Below are 21,251 nucleotides of genomic sequence, written 5' to 3' on the forward strand. Positions count from 1 at the left end.
GGAAGAGGTTCCTGCTCTGCTATAGAGCCTGGGTGGTGGCAGAATCTCCCTGAGGGCTGCCACCGGCACCCCCAACATTGTCCTAGGTACTGGAAAGTCAGATATAACAGCTCAGGTTGGCGATGCTGTAGAAATGACAGGAACATAATAATAACACATCATTTGGTTGGTGCTTACATTTGTCCTATTTCACACATGCATAAACAAAAGTACATGTAGTTCTTGGGCTGGACAATGGTCTTCAACAGAGGCACTCTCCTCAGCCATACTGTTCTCAGGTCCTCTGATGCCCGGAAGCAGGGGGGAATCAGTGGACTCATCCGGAGGGGGAGAGGCGGGCAAGTCAGTAAGACAGGTCCAGAACATCAGGCCAGCCCTGGCCATCCCCAGCTTCTTTTCTGACTTTGTGGGTAGATACTCCTCAAACAACATGTAGAACCCACCTTAGGGAGAAGGGTGGAGAATCATGACTCAGCCCATTTCTGTATACTATCTGTCCTGCACTTGGTGAAAAGTACTGGGAAATACCGGTACAGAATACACAACAACAGAAAACTACTGTGTACTAGATTCTTATATACCATAGACCAATACTTCACTAATCTTGGTGATAAACACTAAAACATCTACAGTAGTTAGTAACTAGATTTTGGGACACAGAGGCGAGAGTAAGGACAATACATGAATAACAAATTATATAAAAGGTTAATGTGCATCCCCTCTCTTACGGAACAGCAGCAGCCATGTCAGCGAGGACACATACTGGATTTGGGACACTTAGTTAAAACTATACTAGGGGTCCTTCCTCCCTTTGTCATCTGAAGGGAGCTACGGTAACAGGGTGGCGCTAATGCACTGTTGGAATGTTCCTCGGCGGGTCGGACACGTTAGTGGTTAGCCGGTTAGTGGCTGGCTCCAGCAGCCCCCCAGGGGTACAGCCTTGATTAATTGAGCTGGCAGATTTATGACGGCCTAGCAGCCGGTGGGGGGGAAGCTCTTGGTTCGCTCCCAGCCATAATTACAGGCTTCCCACTGCATGGGGTAACCTGTGTGTCACGCACGGCAGTCCTTTGACTTGATGTGCAGTAGCGGCGGGCCACAGCCAAATATCATCAGCCCTTTCCCTGACTCAAACATTGTTTACCTCACAGACGGAGGGTCTGAGTGGCTGCTGCAGCCTTGATCATTATAGTGACTTTCATGTACAGTGCTATCAGTGTTAAACTTATTGAGACTGCAGAGAGCAGACTGGACCTATTGGTCTGTAATGTGACATGAGGATAGGCAAGAGAGCAGAGAATAGAGGCACAAGGAGAAACATTGTCAATGTTCTGTTGTTATACAGCATACAAAAGAGTCCCTTCAAACACTGACAGCCCAATACGCCTTTAGTAGAGTCGAGTATAGTGAGTCCTGAACAAGGGCTGATGGAAGAAATCAACACCACATCAGTTATTAGTGACCTCAGCAGTCCTAGACAGATGTGGCTCCCGAGTGGCGCAGTGCTAGAGGTGTCACTACAGACCCTGGTTCGATCACAACCGGCCGGGATTGGGAGTCCCATAGGGTGGCGCACAATTGGCCCAGCGTCGTCCGTGTTAGGGTTTGGCCGGGGTAGGCAGTCATTGTAAATAAGAATTTGTTCTTAGCTGGCTTGCCTAGTTAAAAATTTTTTATAACTATGGATACCATATCAACCTACTCAATTCAATAGGCAAACTAGGACTTCTCAGTCCACCAATGTGACTTGTAATTTATATGTGAAGGATATGCCCATAGCCACAGGAGCTCTAGGTGGTCTACCCCCAACTGTAAATATTCCCTATAGAAAGAGACTGTATATCTAAAGGATATGTCATTACAGTAAGACAGTTGCTAGGTGACTGGGTAGTATAATTGTGAATTTCAACATCAAATATTTGAGCCAACTATTTGTTGTCATGCTACAGTATTAGATTTGACTTGTTAACAGAAGTGTCTGTTGTTGATGCTTGTCTACTGACTGTTTTATTACAGTAAGGGTGTCTTGCACACAACTAGTTCTTGGCAACACACACAGATAGGTCTACACATGCACTCGCAGAAACACACACACACACTGGTACACACACCCACGTGCACTCTAGGCCTTGCCACGGTAGATGGGGAATCGAAGCTGACTGCTCCCCCTCCTTACTGCCAGATTTATGGAGGGCATTAATTGCTATGTCTGCAGAACGAACAGAGTACACAGTGTAACAAGCTGTAACATCCCTGAGTTAAAGCTCTCACGAGGCAGGTTCCCTGGAAGGAGAGGTAGAAAAAAACAGCCCCTGGAGAAATTCCTCCGATTTTGGTTTGTATTTTTGGGAGCAATAACTATGGAGAAGCGCAGTGGGAGTGTGTTTGCGCACAACAAGAATGCTAAAGCACACCGCCAAGTGTGAACAGATTGATGACACTCTGGGCATGTTTCTGGATGATAGCAGTATAGCCCCACATGAATAAATACTGTGTTATGAGCAGTTATAAGCACTACGTGTATCAGTCATAGTATTTACAGTATAGCCACCTCAGTTGCCCTACAGCAGCACACATATTTCAAGTGTTTGGCATCATGGATTGCTAAGGCTACAAGTTCTCACTGCAGGGGAAAGAGGGGTAAGTTGAGAAATGTATTTTTACATTCAGCAAGGGAAATATAGTATTCTTTCTAACAAATATATCTACATACTGTATATTTCAGAATGTTGGGTATCCCTGGAAATAATTAGAATTATTCATGTAAACATTACATTTTTGAAAACATAGCTTGTCCAAAAAAAAAGGACTCATGACACATCTTACCTTGGGTATGGGGTAAATTAAGCCGCGGAACAATTAAGTACATTTTTGTACTGAATTAAAAATTACAACTATCTTTTTAAAACTATGTATATCTTTATTTGCAAAACACAATTACAGTCACTTTTTGTATTTGAATCAATTTAAGCATCTTTTAACACAGGTTTAACACCTAACAAACACATTTTTTAGCACTTTTATTAATATTAACATAGGCCAGGGATGGTCCATACCTTATATCCAATCATTATTGCCAGTATTACTCCTGGGAAGAAAAACACTTCAATTTGCTCAACTTGTCATTGGCTCAACTTACCCCAAGGCAAACATTTGGGCTATATTAACCCACACAGCTACAAGAATGCTCTTTCATGCTAGGTTTAGGACCTCATATTGTGGTAGTCCCGACCCATTGTTCACCCATCTTGGAATACCCGATGGTCAAATGCTGACCCTTCTACCTCCCGAGGGGGTTTTCAGGTGTTATCGTGACTGTGGTATAAGTTCCACCTCAAGACACGAAATACAATTGAAGTCAGAGGTTTATATACACCTAAGCCAACTACATTTAAACTTAGTTTTTCACAATTCCTGACATTTAATTGTAATAAAGATCCCTGTCTTAGGTCAGTTAGGATCACCGCTTGTCAGAATAATAGTGTCAGAATAATAGTAGAGAGAATGATTTATTTCAGCTTTTATTTCTTTCATCACATTCCCAGTGGGTCAGAAGTTTACATACACTCAATTAGTATTTGGTAGCATTGCCTTTAAATTGTTTAAATTGGGTCAAATGTTTCAGGTAGCCTTCCACAAGCTTCCCACAATAAGTTGGGTGAATTTTGGCTCGTTCCTCCTGATAGAGGTGGCGTAACTGAGTCAGGTTTGTAGGCCTTTTCTATAGGATTGAGGTCAGGGCTTTTTGATGGCCATTCCAATACCTTAACTTTGTGGTCTTGAGATGTTGCTTCAATATATCAACATACTACCTCATGATGCCATCTATTTTGTGAAGTGCACCAGTCCCTCCTGGAGCAAAACATGATGCTGCCACCCCCGTGCTTCACAGTTGGGATGGTGTTCTTTGGCTTGCAAGCCTCCACCTTTTTCCTCCAAACATAACGATGGTCATTATGGCCAAACTGTTAAATTTTTGTTTCATCAGACCAGAGGACATTTCACCAAAAAGTACGACCTTTGTCCCCATGTGCAGTTCCAAACCGTAGTCTGGCTTTTTATGGCAGTTTTGGAGCAGTGGCTTCTTGCTAAGCGGACTTTCAGGTTATGTCGATATAGGACTGGTTTTACTGTGGATATAGATACCTTTGTACCTGTTTCCTCCAGCATCTTCACAAGCTCCTTTGCTGTTGTTCTGGGATTGATTTGCACTTTCGCACCAAAGCATGTTGATCTCTAGGAGACAGAACTTGTCTCCTTCCTGAGTGGTATGACAGCTGCGTGGTCCCATGGTGTTTATGCTTGCGTACTATTGTTTGGACAGATGAACGTGGTACCTTCAGGTGTTTGGAAATTGCTCCCAAGGATGAACCAGACTTGTGGAGGTCTACAGTTTTTTTTCTGAGGTCTTGGCTGATTTCTTTTGATTTTCCCATGATGTCAAGTAAAGAGGCACTGAGTTTGAAGGTAGGCCTTTGAATACATCCACAGGTACACCTCCAATTGACTCAAATTATGTCAATTAGCCTATCATAAGCTTCTAAAGCCATTACATTATTTTCCATGCTGTCTAAAGGCACAGTCAACCTAGTGTATGTACATTTCTGATACAGTGAATTATAAGTGAAATAATCTGTCTGTAAACAATTGTTGGAAAAATTACTTGTGTCATGCACAAAGTAGATGTCCTAACTGACTTGCCAAAACTATAGTGTGTTAACAAGAATTGTGTGGAGTGGTTGAAAAACTAGTTTTAATGACTCCAACCTAAGTGTATGTAAACTTCTGACTTCAACTGTATAACAAGCTGTCACTTAACAAACCGTACAATGCTATAAACAAGCAGAAAAACGTATGTGCGGATACTATGAGCAGAAGCTCAAACAGGAAGTACCTATGGCTCGCTTTGTTGAGAAATTGTCATCATAATCAGAGATCATGCTACAAGACTACGCTGATAACATTAAAGCGCTAAACACCTCCATCACCTTGCTTTATAAGGAAATGCACAGTAAAGGTTCGCCGCTTCCCCAATCAAAAGCCCTGGATTAACACTGAGGTTGACGCTAAACTAAAGGACAGGGCTACCGCACACAGGGCTGTCACAGACAACCCTGAGGCTCCGGCTGAGGACAGTAACAAGTACAAGAAGTCCCACTACGACCTCCACATATATACTGAACAAAAATATAAACGTAACCAAGTGTTGGTCCCAGCAATTTCATATTGCTGAAATAAAAGATCCCTGAAAGGTTCCATGAAAAGCTCATTTCTCTCTAATTATGTGCACACATTTCATTAAATCCCTTATCTTAGTGAGCATTTCTCCTTTGTGAAGATAATCCATCCACATGACAGGTGTGGAGTATCAAGGAACTGATTAAACTGCATGATAATTACACAGGTACACCTTGTGCTGGGGGACAATAAAAGGCCACTCTAAAATGTGCAGTTTTGTCACACAACACAATGCCACAGACATCTCAAGTTTTGAGGGAGTGTGCAATTAGTATGCTGACTGCAGGAATTTCCACCCATGCTGTTGCCAGATAATTGAATGTTCATGTATCTACCATAAGCCACCTCCAACATCGTTTTAGAGAATTTGGCAGAACGTCCAATCGGCCTCACAACCGCAGACCACATGTAACCACTCCACCACAGGACCTCCACTTCCGGCTTCTTCACCTGCAGGATTGTCTGAGACCAGCCAACCGGACAGCTGATGAACCTGTGGGTTTGCACAAGCAAAGAATTTCTACACAAACTGTCAGAAACCGCCTCAGGGAAGCTCTTTTTGCATGCTCGTCATCCTCACCAGGGTCTTGACCTGACTCCAGTTCTGTGTCGTAACTGACTTCAGTGGGTAAATGCTCACATTCGATGGCCACTGGCACGCTGGAGAAGTGTGCTCTTCACTGATTAATCCTGGTTTCAACTGTACCGGGCAGATGGCAGACAGCGTGTCTGGCGTTGTGTGGGTGAGCGGTTTGCTGATGTCAACATTGTGAACAGAGTGCCCCCTGGTGGCAGTGGAGTTATGGTATGGGCAGGCATAAGCCACGGACACCGAACATAATTGCATTTTATCAATGACAATTGAATGCACAGAGATACCGCAAGGAGATCCTGGGGCCCATTGTCGTACCATTCATCTGCTGGCATCACCTCATGTTTCAGCATGATAATGCACAGCAACATTTTGCAAGGATCTGTACACAATTCCCGGAAGCTTAAAATGTTCTTACATGACCTGCATACTCACCAGACATGTCACCCATTGAGCATATTTGGGATGGTCTGGATCGACATGTCCAATAGCATGTTTCAGTTCTCGCCAATATCCAGAAACTTCGCCCAGCCATTGAAGAGGAGTGGGAGAACATTCCACAGGCCACGATCAACAGCTTGATCAGCTCTATGTGAAGGAGTTTCGTCGCGCTGCATGAGGCAAATGGTGGTCACACCAGATACTGACTGGTTTTCTGATCCACACCCTTAATTTATCTACTGTATGACCAACAGATGCATATCTGTATTCCCAGCCATGTGCAATTTATTTCAATTGACAGATTTCCTTATATGAACTGAAATTGTTGCATGTTGCATTTATATTTTTGTTCAGTGCAGGAATAAAGCTCCGGCGCCGTCACTTGTGGCAGGGCCTACAATCCATTAGCCCAGCGATGCATCTCTTCCAGACGAACTCAATGCATTTTATGCACGCTTAGACAATAGCAACACCGTACCATGCATGAGGGTCCCCTCCGACATGAGTCAGGTCTTTAAAACTTACGGATAGGCGGGGCAGTCGCATCCCACTTGGGCAAAAAACAGGGAAAATGCGGCGCGGCAAATTTTAAAAAAATTATAGAAAAATCTAACTTTCATTAAATCACACATGTAAGATACTCAATTAAAGCTACACTCGTTGTGAATCCAGCCAACATGTCAGATTTTTAAAAGGCTTTTTGGTGAAAGCATAAGAAGCTATTATCTGATGACAACACAACCAGTAAACAAAGAGGGCAGCATATTTCAACCCTGCAGGCGCTACACAAAACGCAGAAATAAAATATAAAACGTGCATTACCTTTGACGAGATTCTTTTGTTGGCACTCCAATATGTCCCATAAACATCACAATTGGTCCTTTTGTTCGATTAATTCCGTCCATATATATCCAAATGTCAATTTATAAAGCATGTTTGATCCAGAAAAAAACTGCTTCCAAAAAACGCAACGTCACTACAAAATATTTCAAAAGTTTCCTATAAACTTTTCCAAAATATTTCAAACAAATTTTGTTATACAACTTTAGGTATTTATAAACATTAATAATTGATCAAATTGTAGATGGGTCTATCTGTTCAATACAGGAAGACAACAAACCAGCGCTACTTTTCACATCTTGCGCAACTCTCAACAGTGTTACCCAGTTCCTAGTTGGCCTACTTCTTCATTGCACAAAGGAATAACCTCAACCAAATTCCAAAGACAGTTCCTAAGAAATATCATTTGCCAACAAGATCTCACTGAACAGACAGAGACCTAAAAAAAAAAATCAGAACGGTTAGTCTTCTGGGTTTTGCCTGCTACATAAGTTCTGTTATACTCACAGATATGATTCAAACAGTTTTAGAAACTTCAGAGTGTTTTCTATCCAAATATACGAATAATATGCATATCTTATATTCTTGGCATGAGTAGCAGGAAGTTGAAATTGGGCACGCTATTTATCCAAAAGTGAAAATTCTGCCCCCTAGCCCCAAGAGGTTTTAACCATCCACATCAATGGGGCTTTAGTGGAGTGGGTTCAGAGCTTCAAGTTCCTCTGTGTCCAAATCACTAAGGACTTAAATGGTTCACTCACAATCGCACAGTCGTGAAGAAGGCACAATAGCGCCTCTTCCCCATCAGGAAGTTGAAAAGGTTTGGCATGGGCCCTCAAATCCTCCAAAAGTTCTACAGCTACACCATTGAGAGCATCTTGACTGGCTGCATCACTACTTTGTATGGCAACAGCACCAATCTCGATCGCATGGCGCTAGAGAGGGTGGAGCAGATAGCCCAGTACATCACTTGGGCCAAGCTCCCTGCTATCCAGGACCTCTATATCAGGCGGTGTGAAAGGAAGACCCGGTAAATCATTAAAGAATCCAGCTATCCAAGCTATAGACTGTTCTTTCTGCGGTACCTGTGCATCAAGTTTGACACCAACCAGCTCCTAAACAGCTTCTATCCCCAGCCATAATACTGCTAAATAGCTAACAGAATGGCTTCAGAGACTATATGAGTTGACCCTTGTTATTATTGTTATTTTTGCACTCTCTCTGTGCACACACAAGACTCTACACACTCACGCACACTGACATTCTAAGACACACATAACATGCACAAACATGTATACTGACTAGACACACACGCACATACAATACACTCTCACACAATAATAATTTACGCTGCTACTACTTTGCTTAAAATCAGTTTTCTGGACCCACTGTAACTTCCTTACCACATTTTGCATATGGTTTATTCCTTCATATACACCAAGAAATGATGACCTCTTCCTAAATATTTGGTCAAATTATTAATTTTGTGTATGGTTTCCTGGAGACAGGAGTTGCTCAATTTACCCCTTTGGCTCAATTTGCCCACTCTCCCCTACACTAACAAATGACATTCTCCTGTTTTTTGTGTGGCTTATATTTGTCATTCTTTTTTTGTGTATCTGTACTACTCATACAGGGTAAGATATTAGTCAGGTTTATAATTGGGGTAGGTAAAATGATCTGATTCTAGAAGTGCAATTTCAACTATTTATTTGTCTCCTCCCAGAGAAGTGCAAGCGAGAGCCAGTAGAGGGTAGTAGATTGTCAGTGGAGTTAATGTCTTTCACACATAATCACTATGCATGTGTACAGTCACACATAACCAAAGTTGTTACCACATTGCACTCATACTTGGTCCAATAAATATCTTGTGAGAAATACTTTTGAGGTCCCACAACTGTATGCAACCATTACACACGTATCTCCTCTCATACAATGTGTAATCTGCATTTGGTGAGAAATTTACAACATAAAGGCCAACAACAGCTAAGAGTAGGAAGTGCAAAAAAAATTCCAAAAGGAATTTTCATTTGACTTATTTCATAACTAGACGGCTACATGGCTGGCAAGCAAAACATAATGTCAACGACTACAATCACAAAGCACTTCATGGTTTTTATTTTAGCTTGTTAGGAACGTATCGATTTACAGTTTATTTCATTGGAAAATATGGATGAACCGACCATTGAAAAAAACAAAAAAACAATGGTACCTTTGTTGCATTGTTCCTTTCAACTTTCACATCAAAGGATGTTCTAAAACAGGAGATGCGTTTTCCTTCCTACCGTTGTGTTTTAGTTTTATAATTGATATCAAACACACACACACATTAAATGCAGGCAACCAAAAGCTCTTTCAATTACCAACAATCTCCACCACTTTACAATACATACAGCACCTTCAGAAAGTATTCACACTCCTTGAATTATTCCACATTTTGTTGTGTTACAAAGTGGGAAAACCCATTTATTTCATTGTAATTTTTTTTGTCAACAATCTACAAAATTCTCTGTAACGTCAAAGTGGAAGAAAAGTTAAAAAAAAAAGATGAAAGCTGAAACTCTAATATATCTTGATTAGATAAGTATTCAACCTCCTGAGTCAATACATGTTAGAATAAGTTTTGGCAGAGATTACAGCTTTCTGGGTAAGTCTCTAAGAGCGTTTCACACCTAGGTTGTGCAACATTTGCCCATTATTCTTTTCAAAATTTTTCAAGCTCTGTCAAATTGGTCGATGATCATTGCTAGACAACCCAGGTGTGGATAGCTCTTAGAAACTGCTCTTAGATTTTCATGCAGATTTAAGTCAAAACTGTAACTCGGCCACTCAGGAACATTACTGTCTTGTTGGTAAGCAACTCCGGTGTAGATTTGGCCTTGTGATTTAGGTTATTGTCATGCTGAAAGGTGGATTTGTCTCCCAGTGTCTGGTGGAAAGCAGACTGAACCAGGTTTTCTTCTAGGATTTTGCCTGTGCTAAACTCCATTCCATTTATTTTCAACCCTGAAAAACTCCCCAGTTCTTAAGAATTACAAGCATACTCATAACATGCAGCAGCCGCCACTATGCTTGAAAATATGGAGAGTGGTACACAGTAATGTGATGTATTAGATTTTCCCCGATCATAACACTTCGTATTCAGGACAAAAAGTGAATTGCTTTGCCACACTTTTTTTGCAGTATTACTTTAGTGCCTTGTTGAAAACAGGATGCATGTTTGGGAATATTTTATCCTGTCAAGGCTTCCTTCTTTTCAATCTGTCAATTAGGTTAGTGCTGTGTAGTAACTTCAATGTTGTTGATCCAACCTCAGTTTTCTCTTATCTCAGCCATTAAACTCTGTAACTCTCATAAAGTCACCATTGGCCTCATGATGAAATCCCTTAGCGGTTTTCTTCCACTCTGGCAACTGAGTGAGGAATGAAGCCTGTATATTTGTAGTGACTGGGTGTAATTAATAACTTTGCCATGTTGAAAGGGATATTCTATGTCTGCTTTTTTTTTTACCTGTCTACCAATAGATGCCCTTCTTTGCAAGGCATTTGAAAAAAGAAAAATAAGATACTTAAAAAGAAAAATGTAAACAGACATTGAATATCCCTTTGTGGTTGAACCTACCTTGCAGATAATTGTATGTGTGGGGTACAGAGATGAGGTAGTCATTCAACAATCATATGAAACACTATTATTGCACACAGAGTGAGTCCATGCAACTCATTATGTGACTTGTTAAGAACATTTTTACTCCTGAACATATTTAGGCTTGCCATAACAACGGGGTTGAATACTTATTGACATTTCAGCTAGTACACATTTTGAAAAACATAATTCCACTTTGACGTTATGGGTATTGTTTGCAGGCATAACACAAAGAAATGTGATTTAATACATGTAACATAACAAAATTTGGAAAAGGCCAAAGGGTGTATACTTTCTGAAGACACTATACCCGTAGATGCCTGTCTGTATGCCAAGAGGTGGAAATCTGGAACTATTATCCAAACATACTGTACCAATTCTGGAAATAGACCATGTTATCAGCTCAGAAAGTACACATAAGTTCACAGAAACACACAAATAAGTGCATACATGCTCACAGTCTCACAAATAGAAAAAAATAATGCATGATATTAGTCTTAGATAGGCCTATACCATCCTTAACCCTATACAGATAGGACATATAGGATTCCTTATTACTTCAATGGGTTACTTTTCAGTGCCCCCTGGAGTTCTTTCTCATAATTACATTCAATTGAAAAATAAAGGCTTGGACGCTCAGTGAGCGTGTTTAATTTGCATATACACAGCCAATTCCTCACCCCCATATTGCAATTTGTGCCACCCACAAGTGAGAAACACGCCAAGTATAGACCATGCATTGCAGTAGCACTGAACCTATCCATTTAGACCCCAGTCCTACCTACCTAAAGATTATGGAAAATGTATTCCTCTAGTAGGTGTCCTCAAGTAGAAACCCCCCAGTTCTATGTCAAAGATGATTATAAATACAAAAAATAATATAGTAAATACTACACTAATGCCCGCAAAAACACTATAGAAAATACTACATTACGCAAAAACCCCATAGTTACAACTATAGTATATACCGATTTGTTTTTACTACAGTATTTACACTATGGTAGATTGTAAATAATACCGTATACTACAGTAAATACTACAGTAAAGTCCACAAATAAACTGATTATCCTAAGACATCTTCAGGGACCTTCTCAAAGAAATGGTATTGATAGTTATGTTTTATAACTATAAATCAGCTACAGGTCAAATTACATTACATTCTACAGGTCAAATTACATTACATTCTACAGGTCAAATTACATTACATTCTACAGGTCAAATTACATTACATTCTACAAGTCAAATTACATTCCCAGTTGGTGGGTCTCAAAGTTCCCTTAGAATTCACTTACCATCTTGACATAACATCACATTGGATTTAGTTGTTTATGAGCTGTTATCATTCGCTGATTGTGTATTTTTGTGGACATGGAAGGGAAATTCTGCTCGGCGAGTCAAGAATGGCATGATTGTCTTATCTTAGATTTTTGCTGAAGACAGGAAGTGACTTAGTAAAGGGGGGAAAAAAGACTTGCATAATCTAATGCATTCCAGGAACTGCAGATGATTCTTAATGTTAGGGGAGGGTATATGCTGTTTAACCCTTTCACCAAGTCATGACTGCGATGAATGTTCACTATCTAAAAAAAATCACTCTGGAAGCCCTGTGGAGACACTATCATAGGGCAACTTTTTCCCTTCCATGACAATTTGTCGGTCGTGGCGAAATATGTTTTTAATGCAATGTAAAATGGTAAATGAAACAACACTTACATGCAAGTACAGTACTCACTACGTTCATAACAAGGGACAATTCAAGTAGCAAACAGAATATGCATCGCACCACCAAAACACGTCACCACACCCCCCCCCCCTGAATTCAGCATTAGCTCTGAGAGGGCCCTGTTTACAGCAATGTCTTTCTTGGTCCCCTCAGTTGAAAGATACAAAGCTCCCTCTCCCAGAATAACGTGGCCCAGCCAAACAAAGTCTGTTTGTGCCACCTGAAAAGCTGCCCTTTGACCGGCCTTGATTGATAGTGACAGCTCTAATCCACTCAGATCCCGGCAGTCCTATTCTGAATGCGATGCGGCCGCACTGCTTCTCAGCAAACTCTTTCAGCTCGATTGTATTTACACGTCTGTATGCATAACAGGCGGGAAATGTCTTGGATACAGCCATGAAGTCCAGGGAAAATGTGATGCGGGAGATTTTTCATAGATTTCCACCGAGTAAATTCCTTTGGAGTTCTGTGTTCCCCCCCAAACTGCAAAATCAGGAAGGAGTGTGTGGATTATTCAGGAATGATTGATGTGATGCTGGGGATGTCACAACAACAGTGTGGCATCCAATGAATGTATAACTACTGACTGTGTGCGTGGCATGGCCCCACTTTAATTCTGCATAGACCCATTTCTCCAAGTGTTGACAGAGCAGCTCCTATGGATGACATAGCTACCTCAAATACATGTCACCTATTTTATGAAATCAGGGCATTGAAAACAATGGACAAAATACATAGAAGTGCAGGATTCACGATCAATCATGAAATAAATGTAATTTCTATTTACTACAGTCATCAAAGAAGCTCGCCACAAAAAGGAGTGTGTCTCTCAAAGGCAATGCATGGCAAACTCATAAAAAAAACATGTTGTTTGTCCTAACCACAATTTTTATTCAACCACAATTGGAATTAAAGCAATTTGTTACATGAGTAGATGCAGCTATGCAGGGGATTTCCTTTCTTCTATGTTCTCGAATAATTACAGGATGAGTCAGTGTTGTATTTGTACTACACATACTGTAGTAGATTGACTTCAGATCGACCGCTCGGAATTCATAGCAGGCAGAGAGTTAATTGTTCTGCCAAGTCATATTCTTGTCCTTACAATGACCTAGGCCTACTATAAGACTTCAAATCAACTCTATATGAACCCACCTGTTTGGGTGGGTTTCTAACTCATTCATAGTGCATGGTGAGACTTGTTAAGAATTCGTAACAGCCCATGGCTGCTTATAACAACGTTCATAAAAAGCATCTAAATGTTATACATATGTGCAGACCTACACGTTTTTTATGGCAATGTAGTTGGTGTTGAGTTGGGAGTAATTGATAACATTTTTTTATAACTTTTTTTTTTTTTACTGGAATCCGTTACAGGCAAAAATATTGTAATCAGATTACAGATACTTTTGAAAAACTAGATGTTTAGTTTTGGATTGCTTTTATAATCAGAAATAATATTTGCTGGAAAAAAAATACATGACACCTTTCTGTTTTCTCAATGACATTCAATTCGAACTGAAAAAAGGGCAAGTTTAAGTTTGTTCCACTTGAATCTGACCACAAGTAAGAGACCATTATCATGACACAACAAATGCGTTTGATGGATCCTTTTTGTCTTCAAATGCCTCTAAAGGGTAAAGTCATCAAATGACGTTAATAAATTTGGGTAATCCAAAAGTTACATTACTGATTACAATTTTGGACAGATAAATAGTAACTGTAAGATTACTTTTAGAAAGTAAGCTACCCAAACCTGTGTGGAAGTATTCTCAAAAGGAATGGAAATACCCATATATCTGGTATATTTATCAGCACTATTGCCAGGCCCCCAACAGCTTTCCACCAGTCTTGTTGGCTGACTTTGATCTCTTGCCTGAAACCCAACAAGAAGATCAAGGGAAACACAGTAGGAAAGGGGCTGAGTCCTGGGAGAACCTATTTTCAGGGCTGCTAGAGAGCCCATCCTGTGGAGGACATTGGGGCTAAAATGGCTGGGGCCTAGGGAAGGGGGTATAGCCAAGACCCCTCTATAGGGCAGACAATGCCCAAGTCACACAGCTGTGGCCCTGGGCTCTGGATGGCCACAGGGACAAGATTGTAGTGGGATAAGCTTCTCTGGTGCATCTCGGCCCAGATAAAGGACTGTGGAGCTCTGCTGCTAGGGAACAATCTGGGGGTTCAAAGTGGCTGCTGAAGCCGAACCTTAAACAACGGCTTAAAAGGGGGTTGGAGGGGTGGGGGTGCAGGGATGGGGGCTACTCTGTCAGACGGCTGTCATGGTCATTATCCTTGTGGCTTTGGGCCTGGTTTTTGAAGTCGACTCCGGAAATATCCCCGGCACACACTTCACACTAACTTCTTAGGGAATCAAACAAATGGGACGGGCAGAATGGCGGATGGAAATCGGAGGACTCTTTAATTTGAGAATCCAGATCCTCCCCCCCCCCCCCCCCATGCGAGCGAGATACTTCATGAAACACGTGGACAAAGGCTCAGTGGAAGAAGTCACCCCTAATGCCCCTTTTGATCAGCGAAACGCTTTTGTGTCCTTGGCTCTTTACACATTCTTGACTCTTTGTTAGAATGCTAACAGTTGGGAATAATTAGTGTCTGTGAACAATCCCCTTACCATCCTAGAGTTCCAGTGATGCTACTGGCAGTCAGCACCATACAACAATGCCAAGTTACCCACTGGGTACACCCTGGTTGAATCAACGTTGTTTCCACGTCATTTCAATGATTTTACGTTGAACCAATGAATTGACGAGTAATCTCTATCTGAGGGATCAAATAGGTATTAGGTACGTACATTGGAGGCCTTATAACAGAAAAGCACCTGTGTTACTTGGACACTCCAAATAGCACAACAAATCAACAGGCATGAAGAGGGCTGTAGGAGAGTTTCAACAGTTGGTGATGGATTTGATAGAGGATTTGGTGAAATGACACAAAACACTAAAAGGCACCCCTTTACAAGAGAGATAAAAAGTTCATCTCCAATTACGTTGATGGATGGTGACATGTGAAAGTCCCTGAAAGTTTGCGTCTGCAAAGAAGAACTCCTGATGATGGTTTTTCCAGTTTTTTTTCTATGCTTTCACTATCGCCCACTCTATCCTTTCACCCTGAGGGGACAATTCATTCAGGGATTGGATGTAGTCCATGAGATGTGCTAAAAGATAAGGAACACTCCCATGTCATACTGCACCATGCTAACCTGGTTGGAGGAAGGTGGCTGTTGTGTGAGATATGAAGCAGGGTGGTGTTCTTTTCATGTACAGGAAACGGGGTTACAAATTGGCATATTGTTCCATATCACTGTGGGAGCCCCTATCCTCTATGCATGGGGAAGATGAGAATTTGTGTGCGTGCCTGCCTGCGTCCCTGCGTGTGTGTCTGCCTGCAGTGTGTGTGTGTGTGTGTGTGTTTCAAAGTTTATTCGCCATGTGCACAGGATAGAACAGGTGTAAAACAGTACAGTGAAAACACTAGTGTGTGTGTGTGTGTGTGTGTGTGTGTGTGTGTGTGTGTGTGTGTGTGTGTGTGTGTGCATGCGTGGAGAGGAGGAATGCAGTCAGTCAGAGGCACGTCTAGACCACTTTAACCACTTCCTCCTTTATCTCAGACAGCTCCTAGGTGGGATGGAGATAACAGCTCAGCGTGTTTCTTTGATGCCTCCCAACTGACAGTGGAAACAAGGGGAAAACCCGCATGTTGTGCCCCCGAGCTTTCCGTCTGGAAAGTTATCTTGCCTACTTGTGATGTGGGACCCTTAGTCAGATCAAATCATTAATTAAGTGTTTTTGTTCATGCTGTAAAACTTCTTACCATGTCTTTTGGGATGTACAGTTTCTATCACTAGGGTGGATGAAGATTTAACAGTTATATTGTACCTAGAAATGATACAAACATTAAGAGACTCGACCACATTTCCAGTGAGTTGTATCTAAATGTGATGTGATGCGTTTCCTGTTAAAATATGTCTATGTTTTATTGTCACATACACCGGATAGGTGCAGTGGAATGTGTTGTATTACAGGGTCAGCCCTTGAGAAATTGCGGGTTAAGTGTCTTAACTAAAGGGCACATCGGCTCGGGTATTTGAACCAGCAACCTTTGGTTACTGGATCAGAGTTTTAACCGCTAAGCTACCTGCCACCTTTTATAATGTTCACAGAGTTACCGTACGCCTATAAGTGCCGAGGCATGTAAAGGCCTGCAGGCCGTTACTTTGAGAGTGCTTGAATTCATGTACAAAATGACACCTACTGTATAAACAATTATATGAGTGCTTATGACCACCAACATGGTCTTATTCAAATATGTCTCCTTTTTTATTATTTTTAAAATAAGTGACATTTAACCATTGTAGTTACAGAGAAGTTAAACTTCTGAAATGACGAGTGAAACTAGAGTTGCAGTAAATACTGCATCAGATTCCACGAGCCTTGAAGCTCCTGTCTACCTGGTCCATCTCCTAGTCTACTCACAAATCAAATCAAATGTGTTTTTGTCACTTGCTTTGTTAAACAACGGGTGTAGACGAGCAGTGAAATGCCTACTTACTGGACCTTTTCCAACCATGCAGAGATAAAGACCAAGATGAAAATACAATAGTGACACCGGGAATAAATACACGGTGAATAACGGATAGCAATAACAAGTCAAATGAACATGGCTATGCAGTACACAGGGAGTACCAGTACCAAGTCGATGTGCACGGGTACGAGGTAATTGAGGTAGCTATGTACATATAGGTATGGGTAAAGTGACTAGGCAACCGGATAGATTACAGACTGAGCTGTAAGCAGCAACGTATGTGGTGAGTGTGAAAGTGTGTGTGAGTGTGTGTATGGCGTCAGTATTGCGTGCGCATGTTCCATGTGTGTGGGCGTAGGCAGTGTGTATGTAGTGTGTCTATGGCTTGGGTGACTGGAATCTTTGACTTTTTTGGGGGGGCCTTCATCTGAAACCGCCTGGTATAGAGATACTGGAGGTCAGCGATCTCAGCCCCAGTAATGTACTTGGCCATACTGTAGCGCCCTGCGGTCGGGTGTCTTGAAGCTCTTCACTCATTCCACTACAGCCTCATCAATGTGGATGGGGCATGCTCACCCCTCCGTTTAATGTAGTTCATGATCAGCTCATTACGTGTTGCTCGCGTTGAGGGAGAGGTTGTTGTCCTGGCACCACACTACCAGGTCTCTGACCTCCTCCCTATAGGCTGCCTCATTGTAGTCAGTGGTCAGTCCTACCACCTTCAGCAAACTTGATAATGGTGTTGGAGTCATGTGCGGCCATGCAGTCATGGGTGAACAGGAAGTACGGGAGGGGACTAAGCACACAACTCTGAGGGGCCCCCGTGTTTATGGTCAGCGTTGTGGATGTGTTGGTGCCTACCCTCACCGCCTGGGGGCAGCCCATCAGGAAGTCCAGGATCTGGTTGCAGTTGAGAGAGGTGTTCAGGGTCTTGAACTTGGAGGGGAGTACGGTGTCGAATGCTCAGCTGCAGTCAATGAAAAGCATTCTTACATAGGTTTTCCTTTTGTCCATGTGGGTGAGGTCAGTGTGGAGGGCAATAGAGATTGCGTCATCTGTGGATCTGTTGGGGTGTTATGTGAATTGGAGTGGGTCCAGGGTGAATGGGATGATGGTGTAGATGTGAACCATGACTCGCCTTTCAAAGCATTTCATGGCTATAGATGTGAACGCTACGGGGCGATAGTCATTTAGGCAGGTTACCTTGGCGTTCTTGGGCACCGGACTATGGTGGTCTTCTTGAAACAAGTTGGTATTACAGACCGGGTCAGAAATAAGTTGAAAATGTCAGTGAAGACACTTGCCAGCTGGTCAGCGCATGCTCTGATTATGTTTCCTGGCATTCCATCTGGCCACAAGTCCTTGCAAGCCAAAGAACACCATCCCAACCGTGAAGCACAGGGGGTGGCAGCATCATGTTGTGGGGGTGCTTTGCTGCAGGAGGGACTGATGCACTTCACAAAATAGATGGCATCATGAGGGCGGAAAATTATGTGGATATATTGAAGCAACATCTCAAGACATCAGTCAGGAAGTTAAAGCTTGGTCGCAAATGGGTCTTCCAAATGGACTATGACCCCAAGCATAATTCCAAAGTTGTGGCAAAATGGCTTAAGGGCAACAAAGTCAAGGTATTGGAGTGGCCATCAAAAAGCCCTGATCTCAATCCTATAGAAAATGTGTGGGCAGAACAGAAAAAAACGTGTGCGAGCAAGGAGGCCTACAAACCTGACTCAGTTACACCAGCCCTGTCAGGAGGTATGGGCCAAAATTCACCCAACTTATTGTAGAAAGCTTGTGGAAGGCTACCTGAAACATTTGACCCACGTTAAACAATTTAAAGGCAATGCTACCAAATCCTAATTGAGTGTATGTAAACTTCTGACCCACTGGGAATGTGATGAAAGAAATTAAAGCTGAAATAAATCACTCTACTACTTTTCTGACATTTCACATTCTTAAAATTAAGTGGTGATCCTAACTGACCTAAGACAGGAGGATTAAATGTCTGTCACGGTCGTCCTCCTCTTCATCTGAAGAGGAGAGGCGAGAAGGATCGGACCAAAATGCGGCGTCGTAAGTGTCCATGGTAAATCTTTAATACCGAAAGTACTGACACTGTATACAAAACAATAAACAAATGACGACCGTGAAGCTACAACATAGACAATCACCCACAAACAAACAGTGCAACCCAGGCTACCTAAGTATGATTCTCAATCAGAGACAACTAATGACACCTGCCTCTGATTGAGAACCATACTAGGCCGAAACATAGAAATACCCAAATCATAGAAAAACAAACATAGACTGCCCACCCAACTCACGCCCTGACCATACTAACTAAATACAAAACACAGGAAATAAAGGTCAGAACGTGACAATGTCAGAAATGGTGAAAAACTGAGTTTAAATGTATTTGGCTAAGGTGTATGTAAACTTCCGACTTCAACTGTAAGTCGCCTCTGAGTGTGCATTTCCTTGTTTGCTTATGGCCTTATACAGCTCTTTGAGTGCTGTCTTAGTGCCATCATCAATTTGTAGTGGGAAATTGACAGCTAAAAATATAGATGAAACTCTCTTTGTAAATAATATGGTCTGTAGCTTATCATGAGGTATTCTAACTCAGGTGAGGAAAAATACGAGACTTCCTTAACGTTAGAGATTGCGCACTAGCTGCTGTTAACAGAGACACAGCCCTCCTCCCTTTATCTCAACCAAATCTGCTGTCCGGTCTTGACGATGCATAGAAAAACCAGCTAGATGTACAGTACCAGCTAAAAGTTTGGACACACCTACTCATTCCAGGGGTTCTTTTTCAACATTGTAGAATAATAGTGAAGACATCAAAACTATGAAATAACACATATGGAATCATGTAGTAACCAAAAAAGTGTTAAACAAATCCGATACTTCAAAAGTAGCCACCCATTGCCTTCATGACAGCTTTGCACACTCCACCCCCCCGATCTTTGTGGGCTATACTCGGCCTTGTCTCAGGATGGTAAGTTGGTGGATGAAGATATCCCTCTAGTGGTGTGGGGGCTGTGCTTTGGAAAAGTGGGTGGGGTTATATCCTTCCTGTTTGGTCGGATGGGGCCACAGTGTCTCCTGACCCCTCCTGTCTCAGCCTCCAGTATTTATGCTGCAGTAGTTTGTGTCGGGGGCTAGGGTCAGTCAGTTATATCTAGAGTATTTCTCTTGTCTTATCCGGTGCCCTATGTGAATTTAAGTATGCTCTCTCTAATTCTCTCTTTCTTTCTCTCTCTGAGGACCTGAGCCCTACGACCATGCCTCAGGACTACCTGGCATGATGACTCCTTGCTGTCCCCAGTCCACCTGGCCGTGCTGCTGCTCCAATTTCAACTGTTCTGCCTGCGGCTATGGAACCCTGACCTGTTCACCGGACGTGCTACCTGTCCCAGACCTGCTGTTTTCAACTCTCTAGAGACAGCAGGAGCGGTAGAGATACTCTCAATGATTGGCTATGAAAGGCCAACTGACATTTACTCCTGAGGTGCTGACTTGTTGCACCCTCGACAACTACTGTGATTATTATTATTTGACCATGCTGGTCATTTATGAACATTTGAACATCTTGGCCATGTTCTGTTATAATCTCCACCCGGCACAGCCAGAAGAGGACTGGCCACCCCTCATAGCCTGGATCCTCTCTAGGTTTCTTCCTAGATTTGGACCTTTCTAGGGAGTTTTCCCTAGCCACCGTGCTTCTACACCTGCATTGCTTGCTGTTTGAGGTTGTAGGCTGGGTTTCTGTACAGCACTTTGATATATCAGCTGATGTAAGAAGGGCTATATAAATACATTTGATTTCATTTGAGCATTTTCTCAACCAGCATAATGAGGTAGTCACCTGGAATGCATTGAAATTAACAGGTGTGCCTTGTTAAAAGATAAGACATGAAGGTCAGTCAATACAGAACATTTCAATAACTTTGAAAGTTTCTTCAAGTGCAGTCACAAAAACCATCAAGCGCTATGATGAAACTGGCTCTATTGAGGACCGCCATAGGAAAGGAAGACCCAGAGTTACCTCTGCTGCAGAGGATAAGATCATTAGAGTTACCAGCCTCAGAAATCTCAGCCCAAATGAATGCTTCACAGAATTCAAGCAACAGACACATCTCAACATCAACTGTTCAGAGGAGACTGTGTGAATCAGGCCTTCGTGGTAAAATTGCTGCAAAGAAAGCACTACTAAAGGACACCAAC

Source organism: Oncorhynchus kisutch, linkage group LG15 (genome assembly GCF_002021735.2).
Source record: "Oncorhynchus kisutch isolate 150728-3 linkage group LG15, Okis_V2, whole genome shotgun sequence".
Classification (NCBI taxonomy): Eukaryota; Metazoa; Chordata; class Actinopteri; order Salmoniformes; family Salmonidae; genus Oncorhynchus; species Oncorhynchus kisutch.